The sequence below is a fragment of the Octopus sinensis genome, linkage group LG9 (genome assembly GCF_006345805.1).
Source record: "Octopus sinensis linkage group LG9, ASM634580v1, whole genome shotgun sequence".
NCBI lineage: Eukaryota > Metazoa > Mollusca > Cephalopoda > Octopoda > Octopodidae > Octopus > Octopus sinensis.
Genome location: NC_043005.1, coordinates 32,695,790 through 32,713,847, shown reverse-complemented (window position 1 = coordinate 32,713,847; position 18,058 = coordinate 32,695,790). Strand labels below are relative to the sequence as shown.

The 18,058-nt window shown below is 35.1% G+C and overlaps 1 protein-coding gene across 6 annotated transcripts in view; it reads right to left on the bottom strand.

Annotated features, from left to right (window-relative positions):
- LOC115215371 (myocardin-related transcription factor B) overlaps window positions 1-18,058 on the bottom strand; it is a 384,512-nt gene that overhangs the window by 59,683 nt on the left and 306,771 nt on the right. The gene's annotated exons all lie outside the window — the stretch shown is intronic.

The window sequence follows — 18,058 nt, the reverse complement described above, 5'->3', positions numbered from 1 at the left end:
TTACATATGGACTTAATTCTAAACACGAAATAAGTAACTGATCATTTTATTTTAATCCCTAACATCTACAATGTCTTCTTCCACCAAATGCTATGTTTAACAGAATTATAATAATCTCCTTCCCAGATATCGAATATTCAATGTTAAATTTGAGTGAGTCACTATTATTATTTCCCATCAGTGTGACATCACTAAATCTTTCTTTCTCTCTGCGCAGTTATGTCCACTCACCTGAAATGCACCATATTCACACACATTATTATTTTGTGTTATTAATTATGAGAATATTCCATCCTATATAGACAACCTGTTCGTTGATATCGAAGTTTCCAACTGGAGAAAACTGTCAATGATCAAGAAATACATTTGGGTTCTATCCATTGTTTGGCACCTTGGGCAAATATCTTTTTATGATGGTTTGGGTCAACCAATACTTTCTGAGTAAAACTGGTAAATGGAAATTATATGGAAGCTTATCACACACACACACACACACACACACACACACATATGTATAATACTGATATTATTTTAAAAGTTTCTAGAAAAGTCTTAGTAGGTACAGATGAGAAACAATAGATTATTTTAATTTAAAAACAACTTTGTAAAGTAATAAAATAAAAAAAAAAATATTCTGAAAGGATGTGGCATAGCAGTTAGAGTGCTGTACTCATGATCACAATATCATGGTTTCAATTCTTGGGCCACACATGGCATTGAGTTGTTGAACAAAACACTTCATTTCATATTGCTTAAGTCCATTCAGCAGTAAAGGAGTAACCCTGCAATGGACCAGCATTCTCTTCAAAGGGAAAATTGTGCACTCAGTCAATCACATGCCCTGGACGCCAGGTAATTGGCCTGGTGAGTCCTAAGGTTCAAGACAGAACACACACATTCTAAAAGGGTTATCTTTAAAATCTTTTTAATCTACCATTAGATGACAAGTCTTTGTGTATGAAAACAATCTCTAGACTTAGCAACTAGACTACCTAAGTAAGCCGATTAACTGAGTAATGAAAAACCAAAGATTTCATAATGTTGCTAGTCAACATTCTACTTCAGACAATGGGAAATGAAGTCAAACATTTTTGAAATAACATGCACACACAAAATGATGAAACAAAATATTGAAAATGAAATAATTGAATGTGTGTATGTGCAAGGGGTAAAAAAAGTTTCACTGTAGTGCAGGAAGGAACATCAAATCCATTTATGATGTGATTGTAAATTCACAAATTGTGTCACTTCCATTACAAAACATACAGACAAATTTAATTATTTTTATATAGACAGACATATATGCCCTCAGACTAGAACTAAATGACAAGCAAGTTGGGGGCAGGGGCAGTTGGTATGAGCCTACAATTTAAAAGAAGCCACTCTACTTTTTGGAAGCAAAGGAAGAGCACTTTGAAAATGAATTACTTTTCTTTCTAACTCACTCTAACTCTTTTAGTGTGTTTCCTTGTAAGTGTGGAGCATCAAGTACAAGTACAAACCCATAATCCTAATATGAGTCATACATATTTAACACTTATTACTAAAATAAGTAATGAATAGTTTGAAAAGGGACCTACATTTTACTGTTGACCTGGGGTTATGGGACAATTACCAGCTTTATATGGGCTTCATTACTGTTTTACTTGTGAGCATTCCGCCACCAATTATTTATTTCTTTATTGCCCACAGGAGGCTAAACATATAGAGGACAAACAAGGACAGACAAAGGGATTAAGTCAATAACATCAACCGCAGTGCGTAACTGGTACTTATTTAATCGACCCAAAAGAGTGAAAGGTGAAGTCAACTAGAGCGGAATTTGATCTCAAAACGTAATGGCAGATGAAATACCACTAGCCATTTCCCCCAGCAAGCTAACGATTCTGCTGGCTTCCCACCCTCCTCCCCGCCATATATTACCTAACGAAATATTAGTCTTTATGACAAGGACATTAATTACATTTCAAATTACATAAATTCCAACTAAAATTGAAGGCCAAACAATTTACATATATATGCTCCTATATAAACAATCATCATCATTTCTACCACACTCACTGACACCTCGTTTAATTCTAATTAACCAGGAAACTTATTGAAGGTTCTAATTAATCTAACAAAATAAGAATCATTGCCTCCTACATGGAGTAGAAATATATGAAGCAATAGAGAGAGAGAGAGAGAATAATAAGGAAGTGGGCCATTAGCACCATTTCAGCATCAAGCTGAGAAACCAAAACCTGGGAACAATAAATCAAATATACACACAAATTACTACTACTACTATTACTACTACTAACAACAACAACAAAACAGAAGAAAGGACAAAGAAAGTGGAATAAGATAAAGCAGCTAAAAGTCAATTTTTGTGGTTTCACTCTTTAATCAAGGAGAAAAAAGGAGTAAAAAGAATAAGAAAATATGAAAGAGAAAATACTGTCAGGGGGAAATAAAGGTACACACACACACACACACACACAACCCTGAATTGTGGAGACAGTAAAATACATCAGAGGATGTGGTCTGTTACAATCAACTTAGACTGAAAAGATCAGTATGAAGATTTCAATATGGATTTGAAATCTCATATAACATAAAAACTGTGTGCACGTGTGTGTGTGTGTGTGTGTGCGCGCGTGCGTACACACACATGAGTTTAAAAGAATAAGAAAAATAGTTTTTTTTTATTATTATTTCATATTTTGGTGGGTTGGCAGAATCATTAACATTTATTTTTTCCAAATCTTTACATTCAGAGTTCAAATCGCACCAAGGTTTATTTTGCCTTCCATTCAAAGAGGGTTGTTAAAATAGACATGTAGAAGGGGTTGATACAATCAACTTCAGCTGGATTTGAACTCAAAATGTGAGAACCTGGAAGAAATACCAGAGGCATTTTGTCCACATAATGTCCACATACGTTACCTATTATAGTTCCTCAGGCCATAACAGAGGTTTAAAAACTGGCTGTGTGGGGGATGGAGTTCACTTCTATACCAATGACATTAGCTGTCACAGAAATCTATGGAAGACTTTAAAGAAGAAACTCCAAACAGAGACACCAGATATTGGGAAACCTCAAAGTAAATGTTTGAAAGACACAATTTTAGTCAACAGGAAATGAAGACAAGATCTGGAAGAAACCATGTTTGATATGTAGAAAAGGAGTAGGTAGGGATTCCATATGATGCACCCTAAGTAAACTTTAAGAACAGTTGGGATAAATACTGCACTGCAGTATTTATCCCAACTTGGCTAACAATTCTGTCAGTGCTTCACCATATACATACACTCATATATATACATGCAACTGTAAACACATAAATACATTCATATACATGATCACATAATCATACACACATTGTATTTGTCTATCAGTGATCAAGGAAAACAAAGATTTCAACTGTGACAACTTAATGAGGAAACAAGCCCATGGAGGAAAATACTACCACCAGGGAACAATCCTGTCCGATATATAGATGAGTAAGTAAGATTTTCATCCAGTGTAGCCAATATAAACAGTAGGGACATAACGTGGGGAGTGGACAGGCTAATTAATAGTAATAGTTTAGTAATATTAATGGCAGTAACATTTTAGGAAACTTTTACCTTCACTGTTAATTAAGAGTTATCTGTCTCCAGTTGATGGTCAAATTAAATTATATTTGGTGTTAATGCATGAAGTGTGATGTCACATGACTGTGAAATACAGGCATTAAATGTGGATGATGTGGGAAAGTTGAAAATGAGGCAAGCATGCATCTTGACTAGATGCGTAATGTTGGTATGTGTGTATAATAGAGCAAAAATGAGCTGAGAGAAAGATAAGAATGTAAAACTGATGTATTGTATGAGAGAGAAAAGACAGTAGTAGAACAAATATGTGATAGATAAGGAGGTTAGGGTTTGGTAAAGATGGGGCCAGTGGAATGAGACTGTAGACCGAAGAGATAGAAAGAAATGGTGAAAACTGATCTCAAGGACCATATAAACGAACTGACAAAGGACTGTAACAAACGGTAAGATACTGTACGTGTAAATAGAAAAGGCAAGTGCAACAATAATGACCACACACACACAGTTTGGTTTTGTTGTGTAACTCACAAACTTACAAATTTTGAAATAAAATAGTCAAATGGATACAGCCACTAGCAAGTGTTTCATAATATCTGTAAGCAGAATGCTTGTGTGCCATAGGTGGAAATGGTTGTCACCTATCTGTGCCACATAGTTATCAGTTCATATGTGAATGATGATGGATTGTAGAAAAGAAGGAAACCTCTTCTATTGATGCATTAAAATAAAAATTGCATAAAAACACTGTTAATAATAATGTCTATTCTGAATTATAAGTTATCATCTCACTGCCACCACCTACCTCTTTCTCTCAACATTAACTAAATTAAAAAAGGTGGTTGGTATTTATATTTTGGGAATAGGACAGAGAGATTATCGACAGTCAGTTCAACCATTAAAAGAATAATAGCAGCAGTGTAATTATTTTCAGAATGGCCATATTTGGAACATCCTACAAGTTTATAAGTTGATTCTATTGTTGAAAAAGTTGGAATTTTTCTCTATTTTTAAACAGCCTTTGTTTATTTTATCAAAACTACACACACATACATTTATATATGTATGTACAAAAAGATAGAAAAAATATTTTTGAATAATGTTTTCAGGAAGTGTTTAGAGCTGTTCAGTGTCTGTAAACAGAAATTCCTTTAAGGAGTTTGACCTATTGCAAAGTGTCAGAGGCAAACAAGCAGTCTTCCTCTCTAGAACTTGTTTTAAAATGTGTGTGTATGTATGTACCAGTAATATACTGACATTTCTTACTATAGAAAGGGCTTACACTATAGAAACTTGTTCCCTCTTTTAACTAATTTTGTGTAAAAAGCAAAAAATATTAAACTTTAAATGAAATACTGCAAACTAAATTACTAAAGAGGAAAATTTTCTAAAAAGTCTGTGTTTGCTTCTGAAGTGTAAAAAAATTAAAGAAACATTCTATAAGTATACATTTGTTTACACACATAGTGTGTGTTTGTATGTGTGTGTATACACATGCATGTGTGTGTGAAACATTCCTCCTGTATATTGGAGATTAAACAGATGCAAAGTAATATAAGTTGTTTATGGCTCAAGTATTTAATTTTTTTTTTTTTTTAATCATCATCATCATCAAGGTGGCAAGCTGGCAGAATCACTACTGTGCCAGACAAAATTCTGAGCAGCATTTCTTCCAATTTTACATTCTGAGTCCAAGTTCTGCTGAGGTCAACTTTGTCTTTCATCCTTTCGGAGTCACTGGAATAAGTAACAGTTGAATAATGGAGTTGATGTAACCAACTAACCCCCTACCAACAAAAGTTCAGGCTTTGTGCTTATAATAGAAAGGATCATCATTGTTGCTATTATTATTCAGGTGGCAAACTGACAGAATCATTACTGTTCCAGACAAAATGCTTAGTAGCATTTCTTCTGGTTTTACATTCTGAGTCCATATGCTGCCAAGGTCAGCCTTGCCTTTCATCTTTTCAGGATTGATAAAATAAGTACCAATCAAGGACTGGGATCAATGGCATCAACTTATGGTCCCATGATGAGGGAGTGTTCAGAATGAATAACTGAGTAAAACGTTTCGCTCAGAACTCAGCTGAAAAACTCAATAGTGCATAAAGTAAGAAACAGGTACAACAGATTCATCATCATGAACTACTGGACATTTTTGTTTAGGGTCCCAGAACTGAAAGGGCTGATTACCTGGTTTCCATGGCATATAAACAAATGAAATCCCTGAGAAATTCCTCTTGAACAGGACACCTGTCCATGCCAGAGTTACTCGTTTACAGCTGAATGAACTGGAGCAACATGAAATGTAGTGTTTTGCTCAAGAACACAATTCATTGTGTTGTTTGGGAATTGAAACTATGATCTTGTGGTGGCAAGTGAAACACCCTAACCACTAGGTCACATACCTTCACTACAGTAGATTGTACCTTGTAAACACAACAAAGTGAAGAAAATAATGAATGTACTAAAGCAATTCCATTGAGAAAGTAAAATAGTATCAGGGCTGCCAAGAAACCAAGTGGAATATCCATAGCCTTTTACACTCACCTTCAGTAAAGGCAACACAGCCACTGACCACAGTAATAAGCAGATGCTCTATACAAGGTAGGTAAATAACTAAAGTATATTTTGACATTTCTGTTCTTTCTTTCCCACTGTGGAAGCCATGTATCTCCTCTACAGCAAGCCATCTGTTCCTGTCTCTCTACCATACTTTAATCTTTCAACCTGGTACAAAGCCTTGCCCCTTAATACAGCACTCCCACTTCATCCGTGAGTTACTTGGTGACCTCACTTGTGCTAGTACCCAGTACACTCTTCAAAGTTATCAGTGCTAGGAAGGGCATCCAGTCATAAACCATGCCAAAGCAGACATGGGAGCTTGGCACAGTCCTCTGGCTTATTGGTCCCTGTTGCATCATCCAACCCATGCCAGTATGGAAAATGGACATTATATGGTGATGATTCTGTCTAGGTCTTTGAATAATCTTAACACCAGGAAAACAAAGCTGTAAGTAGGATTTAATGCTAAATATAGAAAATTACAAATTAATCTACCTCTTAGTTGGAGAAAGAAAACAACAACTTAGCAGGAATTGTCAGTAACTAACAAAAAAAAAGGCGGGGGGATAATTTCAGTTAATTCAAAATTGAATACACAGAAAATTGAAATCTTATGCTTGGAGAGAAAATCAACTGTTGTTAACAGGCAAGGTGAGTGGTACAAGCTTCAGTCTTATTAGGTCTTATCAGTAAACTAGTTGTCTTAATCTTACTGTGATTAGTGGACAGAAACTTTTACGTGGAGAAACAGAGCTTATGAAGGTATTTCATTAATCATGTGAATTACAGCAACCAAAATTCTTTGTAAATCTCTTGACTTGTAAAAGTTTTATATTGCACTGAAGCATCATATTCTCCCGCAACGATGAATACAGTTTTCTGTGAAATTGAACCTTAATATCTTCAAGTTATCTCCCTTCTGCTTCCAGACTCACAAACAATTACCACTATTTCTTTAACTAACATGCAATATAATTGTTTCCAACAGAGCTTGAAATAACGTAGTGATGAAGGGGAGAGGATTAATTGATTAGATTGACACCGGTAATTGACTGATGTATATTTTATTGACCCTAGATGGTTGACAGGCAAACTTGGCCCCAACACAATTTGAATTCAGAATGTAAAGAGCCATAACCAAATAGCACAAAGTATTTTGTCTCAAGTGAAGTGATTGAAAAGATTAAAGATTTAAAAGATTTTAGACAGACTAACAAATATAGCTTATAAAAGAACAATTACCCCACCCAACTCAACAGAGATATAAACATGTTACTTCATGGTATCTTACTTTACTTTTTGATTAACGAGAAGTTACAGTGGTTTGAAGAGGATTTAAATTAACTAAACACACCATATTAGATATTATTACATAAGCTGAAATAGAGATTTCCAGTGTAGGTAGTGGCATTAAAAGTTGATTAAATATCAAACAACAGAGAAAAACAAAACAAAAAATGGACCTTTGGATATGAAACAGTCTCAGACAACAGCAGTAAACGGGCAGATGTAGGAGGTGGAGAATTTAGAGAAAACATGAATCCTTAACTCAAACAGTGGCAGCTGAGAAGAGATTTGTTTTTCACAAGAACCAAGTATAGAGGAGGATGTAATTGGTTTAGAAGAACACTAATGGGAGAGAATGATGATAATAATCCTATTCTTTATAGGACATTCAACTACAAGTATGTGTGTAGACACACACACATGCACTGCTAATAAAACAGCTGTGCATGTAGCAAACATATGACAACACAAGTCTAGTGTTGTAAGAGAGGAAGTACTTTACACACACACACACAACACACACACACACACACACACCACACACACACACACACACACAGTGAAGCACTATAAAAACTATCAATTCTGGTTTCTTCTGACTAGGCACAAAGCCAATTTCCATAGAGTGGGGAGAGATTGAATAACCCCAGTATATTACAGGTATTTTACTGACCCTCAACACAATCTGACCTGAGATAACAGAGGACTGAAAGCAGATACTATAAATAGTTAATCTGACACTTTGTGGTTTCTGGCAGCAACAACAACAACAGCAGCTGCAACAAAACTGCAGACATGAAGCAGAATCAGTAAATCAGAGAACTCTACAACTGGCAGAGATTAGAAGAGAAGAATAGCCAGGCAAAGAATGTCTGGGAATGTAACTGTCCACCCACACACACACAGCAGCAGCAGCAAGCAACATGAGTTGAATGTTGACAATGCCAGAAAATGCCTGCAAGCTTACTCAGTTGGTAAATTGAAAACCTGATATTGAAAACCTACCTCATAAATTGTTTGTAGGGTCTGTATCAACATTTAACACAACTTCAAATCAATTATTGGTAACAAAAATATAATGGAACTCACGAAAACACACACACACACACACCTTGCAGGAGGTTAGAGATCATAATAAAAAAGCAGGAAAAAAAGACCCAGAAAATTAACAAAACTAAAATTAATAAAAAAAAATCAACACAAAACAATACTACAGAAAAAATCTGGTCTAAAACAAAAGTAAAGTTGACCAATCTAGGAAATAATTGTTAGTAAGATTTAAAAGTTTGTCAAATTCAATTCGTGCCTGAGTTATGATAATTTAAATCTTCATCAATGGTACTTTCTACCTATAACAAAAACAATACTCATTTAACCATTCAACTAACTATTAATAAGTACCATGTGGAAGTACTGTTCACCCAAACACAGGAATCATATTGTATAGCTGCTGTTGAATACTTTGTTAACAAGAAGAGCATTAGTTCAAATTCTACTGTGACCAAAGTTTCTATTAAAGAATCATCTCAGCTACTGCTCAATCTTATGAAAGATGAACTAAGCTCTGATACACCTCATCTCTTGTACACAATGTCTCTCAAAGACTAGCTATGTACACTAAACTTTGAGGTGGATGATCTCACTCAAATTAGATTAAATCACCAGTTTCTGGAAGAACCTGGAAAGAACTCACACCACACTGATATCCTAAATATTACCTACCATGTTGTCTGTAGAAATGGAATACTTCCAGATTAGAAAACACAAGCATTTAGTTCTCTATTTCGATAATGACTTATCCCTTTCAGAGGTTCTGACTCTTAAGACCAGTGTCAGGAATTATTTCTACATTGTTTTTGCTGTTACTGTGCAACTTTAGACACACCATATTACACTATCTCAATGTAATAAATAAAAATATAAAAGAATACTTAATGCCTTAACTTTACTTCAATGCTTCTAAACTTGACTGAGAGCTGTTTTACAGTGATCTAAATTAAAACCTTCCATCAAAATTTCATGCCAATTTATGTTCCTATAAATTCCTCATTATTTTCAAAAATTAATTGAAATACAAGCAATGTATTTCAACAGGAATATGGTAACAAAAGGATTTAATAAATTACAGGAATTTCAGTGATGATTTAAGAGATGCTAGTGAGCTTGTATTGGTCAGTTCCTGACAACATCAATTCCTTCATGGTTTATTGTAAAGAGTTGGCAACTTAGTAGAGAATTTCCTCCAAAAATGCAAATTGACATTTCTGCTTCCATGAACAACTGGAGTAGGTTTATTACAGATGGATCACCATTTAAACGAAGTGTAGAAAGTGAAAGAGTGAAATGTCTGTCATCACCATCACCATCATTGTTGTTTTAACAACCATTGTTATGATGGCATTGATTGGCAAATTTTAAAATATAAACAATAATGACCAAACAATTTGCATGTTGTTTTAAACAATCGAAATGTTTTGGATAACTAGAAAGACTGCAATGAAACATCAAACAAACACAAGTAATGTTTGTTTATCAGTGCCAGTCAAAATTTCTATAGAATTTCATAAGAAATTGTACATTGATCTTTCATTATGGTACCAGGACTTGTCACATTTTACTTTAACATTTTGTAAAGCATTAAATCTTTCTTACACCAGAAATTCAATTTTATCTTTTAAACACTTGTTATCTGTCAGTTGCTAAGTACTAGTAACACTGGCAAGAGCAAGAGGAATTTGAACTCAGGCCACAGACAGCTGAACCTGGAGAATCTAATTCAATATTCTAACATTCCTGTAAATTCACTACCATGGACTGCTACTTTCTTTTTATTTTAATCATCAGGTGTGACCATGTAGTAAAACATTTGCTTCCCAACAACATGGTTCCTGGTTCAATCTCATTGTGTGGACAAGCATCTTCTACTATAACCTCAGCCCAACCAAAGCCTTGTGAGTGGATTTGGTAGACAGAAACTGAAAGAAGCCTCTATGTGAGTGTGTGGGCATGTGTGTATCTTTGTGCCTCTACTGTCCCCCTCCACCACTTGACAAGAGGTGCTAGTGTGCTTACGTTCATATAACTTAGTGGTTTGGCACTAAGTTAGAATAAATACCAGGCTTAAAGTACCAGACATTGAGATAAAATAAGTACCAGGCTTTAAAAAAAATAAATAAATACTGGTCAATTCATTCGACTAAAAAATTCAAGGTGGTGCCCCAACATGGCCAGAGTCTAATGACTAAAACCAGTAAAAACAAAAAGATAAAACCCGCCCCAAAGCATGAAGGAAAAAGTTGACCTCGACAGAGTTTAAACTCAAAACAAAAAGAACTGGAATTAATGCTACAAGACAGTCTATCTGATGCTTGACTGCTTCTGCCAATTTACCACTTTCTCTGAAGAGTACTTAATGAACAGATAACATTACACATTTGTAACTTCAGTGTCTTATCCCACTAACACACAGCAGCAATGTTTGCAGCCATTAAGTGTGTAATAATTACAAGAATCATTAACATCTAAATGCTAAAACAATCAACTCACAAGATGAAAATACTATCCAACAGCAATATCAAACATTGGAAACATTATTACAAATGCTGGCTAAAATTATCGATGCACCAGATGAGAATATATCTATACACAAACTATGTGTATTTATATATATATATATATATCATCATCATCATATATATATATATATATATATATATATAATATATATATATATATATATATCAAATACAAGCTAATGAATTAACTTTAGAATTAGTTTGAGTTTATCTTTCTGAAAAGGCCCTGGGGGTAGAAATAAGGATGTTTTATTAAAGAATAGTTTGCAATAAGAAGATAGTTTTCAAATATATTACAATTTCATCTTTTTTTTTTTTTTAAGACTCCCACTATCCAAATTGATATGATGAAGATTTGTTCTGTTGACTTATTATAACTACATACTTTGGGAGATATTGAATGTTCCCCACTTCACACAAATGTTTCATATAACTGTTGAAACAAGCACAGTTATCAGAGATATGGATCAATCAATTAATAATCAATCAAGTAGAAATTGCCCAGTCACTTGTCGTGGCTATGAAATGCAAGCATTATCTCATGTTGAAACCCAATTAATAAATCTAACTGGCCAAGAGATATTCATACAACAGCTATATTTATTCCACCACCAACACAGATATTAAACTTAGCTTCCTCATTCCATCATAACAAAACTTGTCCTTATATCACCAATGCCAGTGCAAACTATAAATTGGTTGCATTGGCACCAAACAGAATTTAATTCTATTCTCCAGGGTGATGACTCGATAGTCATATTGGTTCATTATGGATCTTACTCTAAACAAGGTTTGATTTGTTTTTCTTTTTTTGTAAAAAGAAATATAGATGACTGACTTCCAGTTTTAGCAAATTTACTTTCTCAATGATTAATAGGTGAAAACCAAATATGAATTTATAAATTTATCAAGTAGTGAATTTCTAAAAATATTACATCTGAGTAGAATCCTATCTCAAGTAAATAATAATGTGGTCAAAACTAGTTAACAACAGAACATCTACTAAATAGAAATATTGTTAGCAAAGGAAAACTAAAAAGATACTTTAATTAAAAATAAAATAAATACAAAATATAACTGAACAGAAAAAAAAAATGACTATTGCTAATATAAATAAAGCTGTATGTGAAATAAAATTGAGGGAGAAATAGGCAGAAAGTAAATAAGAATGTTATGATTAAAAATAAAAGAGTTTTACTGGAGATATATATATTATGAGCTTGTGTGTATATGTACGTGCGTGTGTGCGTGTGTGTGTGTGAGAGAGGGGGGCGAGGAGGGAGGGGAGAGAGAGAGAGGATAACGAGTAAACAATACCATTTTTCATTAAGTGCAGGTTTATATTTTTAGAAATAGTTTAGATGCATAGATGGACAGACAGACTCAGACAATACACACATGCACACACACTGATATACACACATGTATTGCGAAATAAGTAAGATATTATACATTTTCCTCAGAACACTAATAATTATTATAATTTGAAGCATCTCGCAGGCTTCCCAGGTCACAAGTTAAGATGCTGTTAAGACAGAATACATTTCAAACATCTTATTTGAAAACATTTTAATGATACTAATCTTACAAAAAAAAGAAAAAGAAAAAAACTTACAACAACCTGATTACACCTAACTCGGACTACAGCATATCTATGCCAGAAACAAATATTATTATTTATCTTTTACATGTTTCAGTCATTAGCCACAGCCACGCTGGGGCATCACACAAAAGAACTTTTAGTCAAAAGAATGAAACTCAGTACTTATTATTGTTAAAGCCTGTTACTTATCCTATTGGTCACTTTTGCTGAACTGTTACAGGGACGTAAATACACCAACACTGGTGATGGGAGACAAACAACATGGGCGATCCAAGACTATAATAGAAGGTACTTGCCCGGGGTGTCACATAATAGGACTGAACCTGGAACTATGTGGTTGGAAAGCAAACTTCTTACCACACAGCCATGCCTGCACCTGGTGAGTTGGCAAAATCATTAGCATACTGGGCAAAATGAGTGGAATTTAATCTGTCTCTACATTCTGAGTCCAAATTCTACTGAGGTCAACTTTGTCTTTCATCTTTACTGGGTCAATGAAATAAGTACTGTGTACTGGGGTTGATGTAATTGACTAGCTCGTTTCTCCATATTTCAGGCCTTGTGCCTATATTAGGAAGGATTATTATCATTATCAAGTGAGAGAGCAGCGCATACCATTGAAGTGACACTGGGGTACAAATATACAAAGCCCAATATACCCATCTGATAAGAGTACACCAGGCACATGTAACACAACCTTATGTGATTATTATTATTATTTATATTTTTTCTTTATCACATGTTTTGTTGGAGCTCCTGGAGTCTTGTGTGTGTAGCAGGCTTACTAACTGTACCATGCTATTACTACAGTACCATGCTATTCATTCTTTTCAGCTACCTAATACTTTCCTGATTATTCTGGCTGTACCAAGGAGACAAACCTTTTGTAACAGTTCTACTGGGACTCTATTCCAATTTACTTTATATTCCTCTTGATGCCTTTTGATACTGTTCCTAAGGATCCAACAACAATTGGCACTATTTTCACCAGACTGTTTCGTACTTAAGAGGGTTGTATCTATCTATCTTTTCGCCTGTGATTATTATTATTATTATTATTATTATTATTTTATTATTATTATTATTATTTGGCTCATTACATTCAAATCCCATCAAAGTCAACTTTGCCTTTCATCCTTTTGGTAAAATAAAATAAAAGTCAAGGACTGGGGGTCGAAGATATCGACTAACCTCTTCCCCTCAAAATTGCTGGCCTTGTGCCCGAATCATAAACCATGATTAACTACTTCTGTTGATGCCGCTGTGATTATTTTCTAAAGAGGTTAAATATTGCCGATTTTAAGAAACAGTGTTTACTAAATAACATGGAGTCGTTTACGTACACGACACGCGATTATAGATAAACATCTAGGAATGCTAAGCATATCAATAGAATATGTCGTGACTCCCCGACCATCACGCTGTTTTCGAAGGAATAAAAAGATACATTGTGACATTAGGGGGCGATCGTATTCAGTGAGGAGGTGGTTACTGATGACAAAACATTCAAAATAGCAACAATAAAGACGATCAATGTTAAGGGAGGTAACTCTCAGCAGACAATTTTTGGAGAAGGATGCATTTATCAATGATTTTTTTTTTTAAATGTTAATATTAATCTTAATTCCTTATATTTATATATTTATTTTGCTTTAAACCCTTTTATAAATTCAACCTTGTTTTGCGTATATATTTCTGCTACCAACTCATAATTAAAATATTGCTTATAACATCTTTCTAATTGAGACATTAACATTATGACATCAATACGACAGCCCATACAGCCTCACACAGATACATGGCTAGTATACATCTATTGACTCTTTATTCATCTAAGCTCGATATGTTATGGGGTCAAGCAGTAATTAGTTAAGTGACAGTTAAACAATTGCACATCTGACAAGATCTAGTATTTCCTACCACCTTCTTCATGTTCCCAATAGTAAACCAGTCAGGTATCAGATATATACTGAGGTAAATCGAGTAAAACACCAGTTTGCACATATTGATTGTATAGTGCCATTGGCAATTAAAGAGATAGAATTGACAAAGAATACCTTATAGTGTTATGTTACATCCCTTTACATACTTGAGACCAAAGACTATTTGGAGAAAAGTCAAACCTCTTTAACCTTTTTATATTGAAATTATTGGTTATTCCAGAAATTATGTTAAAATATTCCAAAAATAGTCAGATTTTTCTGCAAGTGACTGAATAAACTTGACATACCTCAAAAAAAAAAAAAAAATCAATGTCAAATATGGTTTCCCTCAACAAAATATAGATTGGTATATAAAACTGCTTACTACGCATAGGGATATTTCAGATTTCGGCAGTAAAAGAGTTAACCCTATTTTAGAAATTTCACTTCAGTTCTATTCCTAACATAATTTTTCACTCAATTAGGAATATAATAATAATAATAATAATTTAAAATTTTGGTAAGGACCAGCAAGTTCAAGGGAGAAAGCTAGTCAATTGCAGTAACCCCAGTACTCAACTGGTACTTAATTGAACAAAATGAAAGGCAAAATCGACCTCAGCAGAATAATAATCATAACAGTAATAGTAATTGCTATTATTATTATTACACACCCTTGTTCAGTGTCTGGGCATTGCTGACTTGTGGGGTTATGTCGAACAGCTGCTTTCATGAGTGGGATGGATCTGTCTGTTGGCCGAGTCTGTAACGATGATTGCACCACCACCCTCCTTCAATCAAGCAGGCAAGGTAGTTTTCCTTTGCCTGGTGGCTGTAGCGAAAGAGGTTGCTTATAGGACAAGGCTGAAAGGCATGAGGACAGGTACATTCCTCTTTGGTGGAGCTCTCATTGGCTTCTTCGAGTTTCACTTGAAAAGGAAATTGAGAGTGGAGAGGAAAGTGCTGTCCTCGAGTGAGTTTATTGAAAGGTGGGTGAAAGTTGTGAAAATGGCAGGAGTGGCTGGTACCTCTCTGAGTGTAGACCTGTGAATCAGAGAAAAGGAATTGGAGAGGGTAATTGTTCCTGGGATTTCAGGGAAATCTCAGACAGTGGGGTTCCTTGATTATCCCTAGAGGCCTTCCTGTACCAGGAGGGCCACATCTCTATCATCCTCCCTGCCACTTTTTTTTTAAACCTTTGTATGCTATGTATATGCCTCTTCTTTTTCAGCGTATACTCTGAATACTTTCTTTCTTTCATTTTTGAATTTTTTTTTTTTATCATTTCATTATATGTTAACCCCCACACTTTGTCTGTCTTTGTATTCTACCCCCCCCTCATCCTTCATCATTTTGGCAAATAAATGAAATCATTATTATTATTATCATCATCATCATTATTCCAAGGTGTCAGCTACAAGGTTGGCACTTGTCGTCAGTGGTTTGGTAGAAGTGCAGATGTGTGCCATCCCAAAAAGATTCATCCACAACAACCTTACGTGATACATCATAGAGAAAGTGGCTAAAGAATCTGGCAAAGGTGGAGCCCCAATCAATTTACATCAATCCTAAGCTTTCAATAGAGTCAACAAGCTGTACATGGCAGCAGTCTTCAAAGCAGCCAGTTTCAGGCCTGTATTCAGAAGATGGATCACTGCAATACACAGTGACATCAGTTCAGTTATCAAAGTGAACAGTCACCTCTCAGAAACAGTTAACATCAAGCGCTCAATCTGCCAAGGTTTCCTCACCTCTCACCCTCTCATACTGACTCTCAAGCTACTACAACACAAGTTGGAGACAGTAAGGACATCACACATGACCTAGGATGTAGGAGATCCATGTCAGCATATACTGACATCACCTTAGGTGTTGGAAAGTAAATACATTGAGATAATCAGCACTGTTATCAGGGATTATGTGATATAAGGAGCAGAGGTTAACTAGGAGAAGCAAGTCTATGCTTCATTGGATGGATGGATGGACCAGTTAAATTGCTCAGGGTCTGCTTTGGTCCAGACCCCCCAGAGGACAAAAACTGAGACAAGATAACAAGCAGGATGACGAATCTTACCCAGAAATGAGCCAAAAGGAAGCTATCCCTGAAAGATCAGACTGAGGTGGCTAATGCATACATCACATCCATCATCTATTACCACCTGACTGTCATGCTGTGTTCTAGTCCTCATTTGATTGCAATGGAGTATATATTTTTTTGCTTCTTGTGGAAGGGACACATTCTGACAGTCACGCAGCTGAAGGGTGGATGAGAGTGGTGAGCATGGTGCAAGTGAATGGACCTGCTCTGAGTATATGTTTTTAATCAGAGGCGAGGAAATGAGAAAAGGCACCTGCCCCAGAAGTCAAGGCAACCATGGCTTTATGGGATTTTCTATGAGCAGCCCTTATTGAGGATTACACATTATCAAAATGATTTTTTTAATCTTTTCATTAAACCTGTTTACACACAAAAACCTCACAACACAAGATGGTGCATAAAGATATCCGTTACAGGTTGTATGTGATGTGAAGAGGTCAGTTCATATCAAGTACAACGAAAGATAATTGTTTGATCTGTGGAAAGCGCTTGCTCTACATTTTGAAACATCAAGAAACTGGAATGCTTTGGTTTTTCTCTGATAAGAAGAACTTTAATCTTACATCTTCCAACACGACTCTGCACCATCTCATAAGGCTAAAACAACCCAAGCTCGGATGCTTACCAATTTCCACGATCATATCATCCTGGACACATGGTCCCCTAACTCACCCGACCTCTACCCACTGAACTATTACGTATGGGGCATCATCGAAAGAAAGGTCAATCAACACTCTCATAATACCATTCAATCTCTCAAATCCGCTATAATAAAGATTATGTCCAAAATTGATAAAGATCATCTGATTCATTCATGTCAACTCTTCAGACCTGAACTAAAGCCATCATTAAGGCTAATGGTGGATTTATTGAACAGAACTATTGTAAGGACTCTCAAAATTATTTGTACCAATTTTCATTTAATCAAAGTTTTTCTTTGATGTGCTAAACTTCTTTTTCTTCATTCCTACAAATGACATCAAAATACTGATGCACCCTGTATATGTGTGTGTATGTGTGTGTGTGTGTGTGTGGTGTGTGTGTGTGTGTGTGTGTGTGTGTGTGTGTGTGTATGCATATCTATTTCTATCTATACACACACATACACACACCAAAATATATATGTATCATTATCATCATTCTAATGTTCACTGTTCTGTGTTTGTATAGAACAGCTGGAACTTTCTTTACCCACCCCCCGAAAAAAAAGATGAAAGGCAAACTTGATCCCAGCATGTAAAGAGCCAGAAGAAATGACATTAAACATTTTGTCTGACAATTCTGCAAGCTCACCAGCTTCTTCACCGTTGCAGTCGTCATAATAATAATAATAACAACTTGCTGGACCCATGAAAAATTCACAGTAAACATAAAAAATGTAAGCTTCTGGTGCCATGAGAAATGTTTCTATATTGTGACAGTTACAGAATAT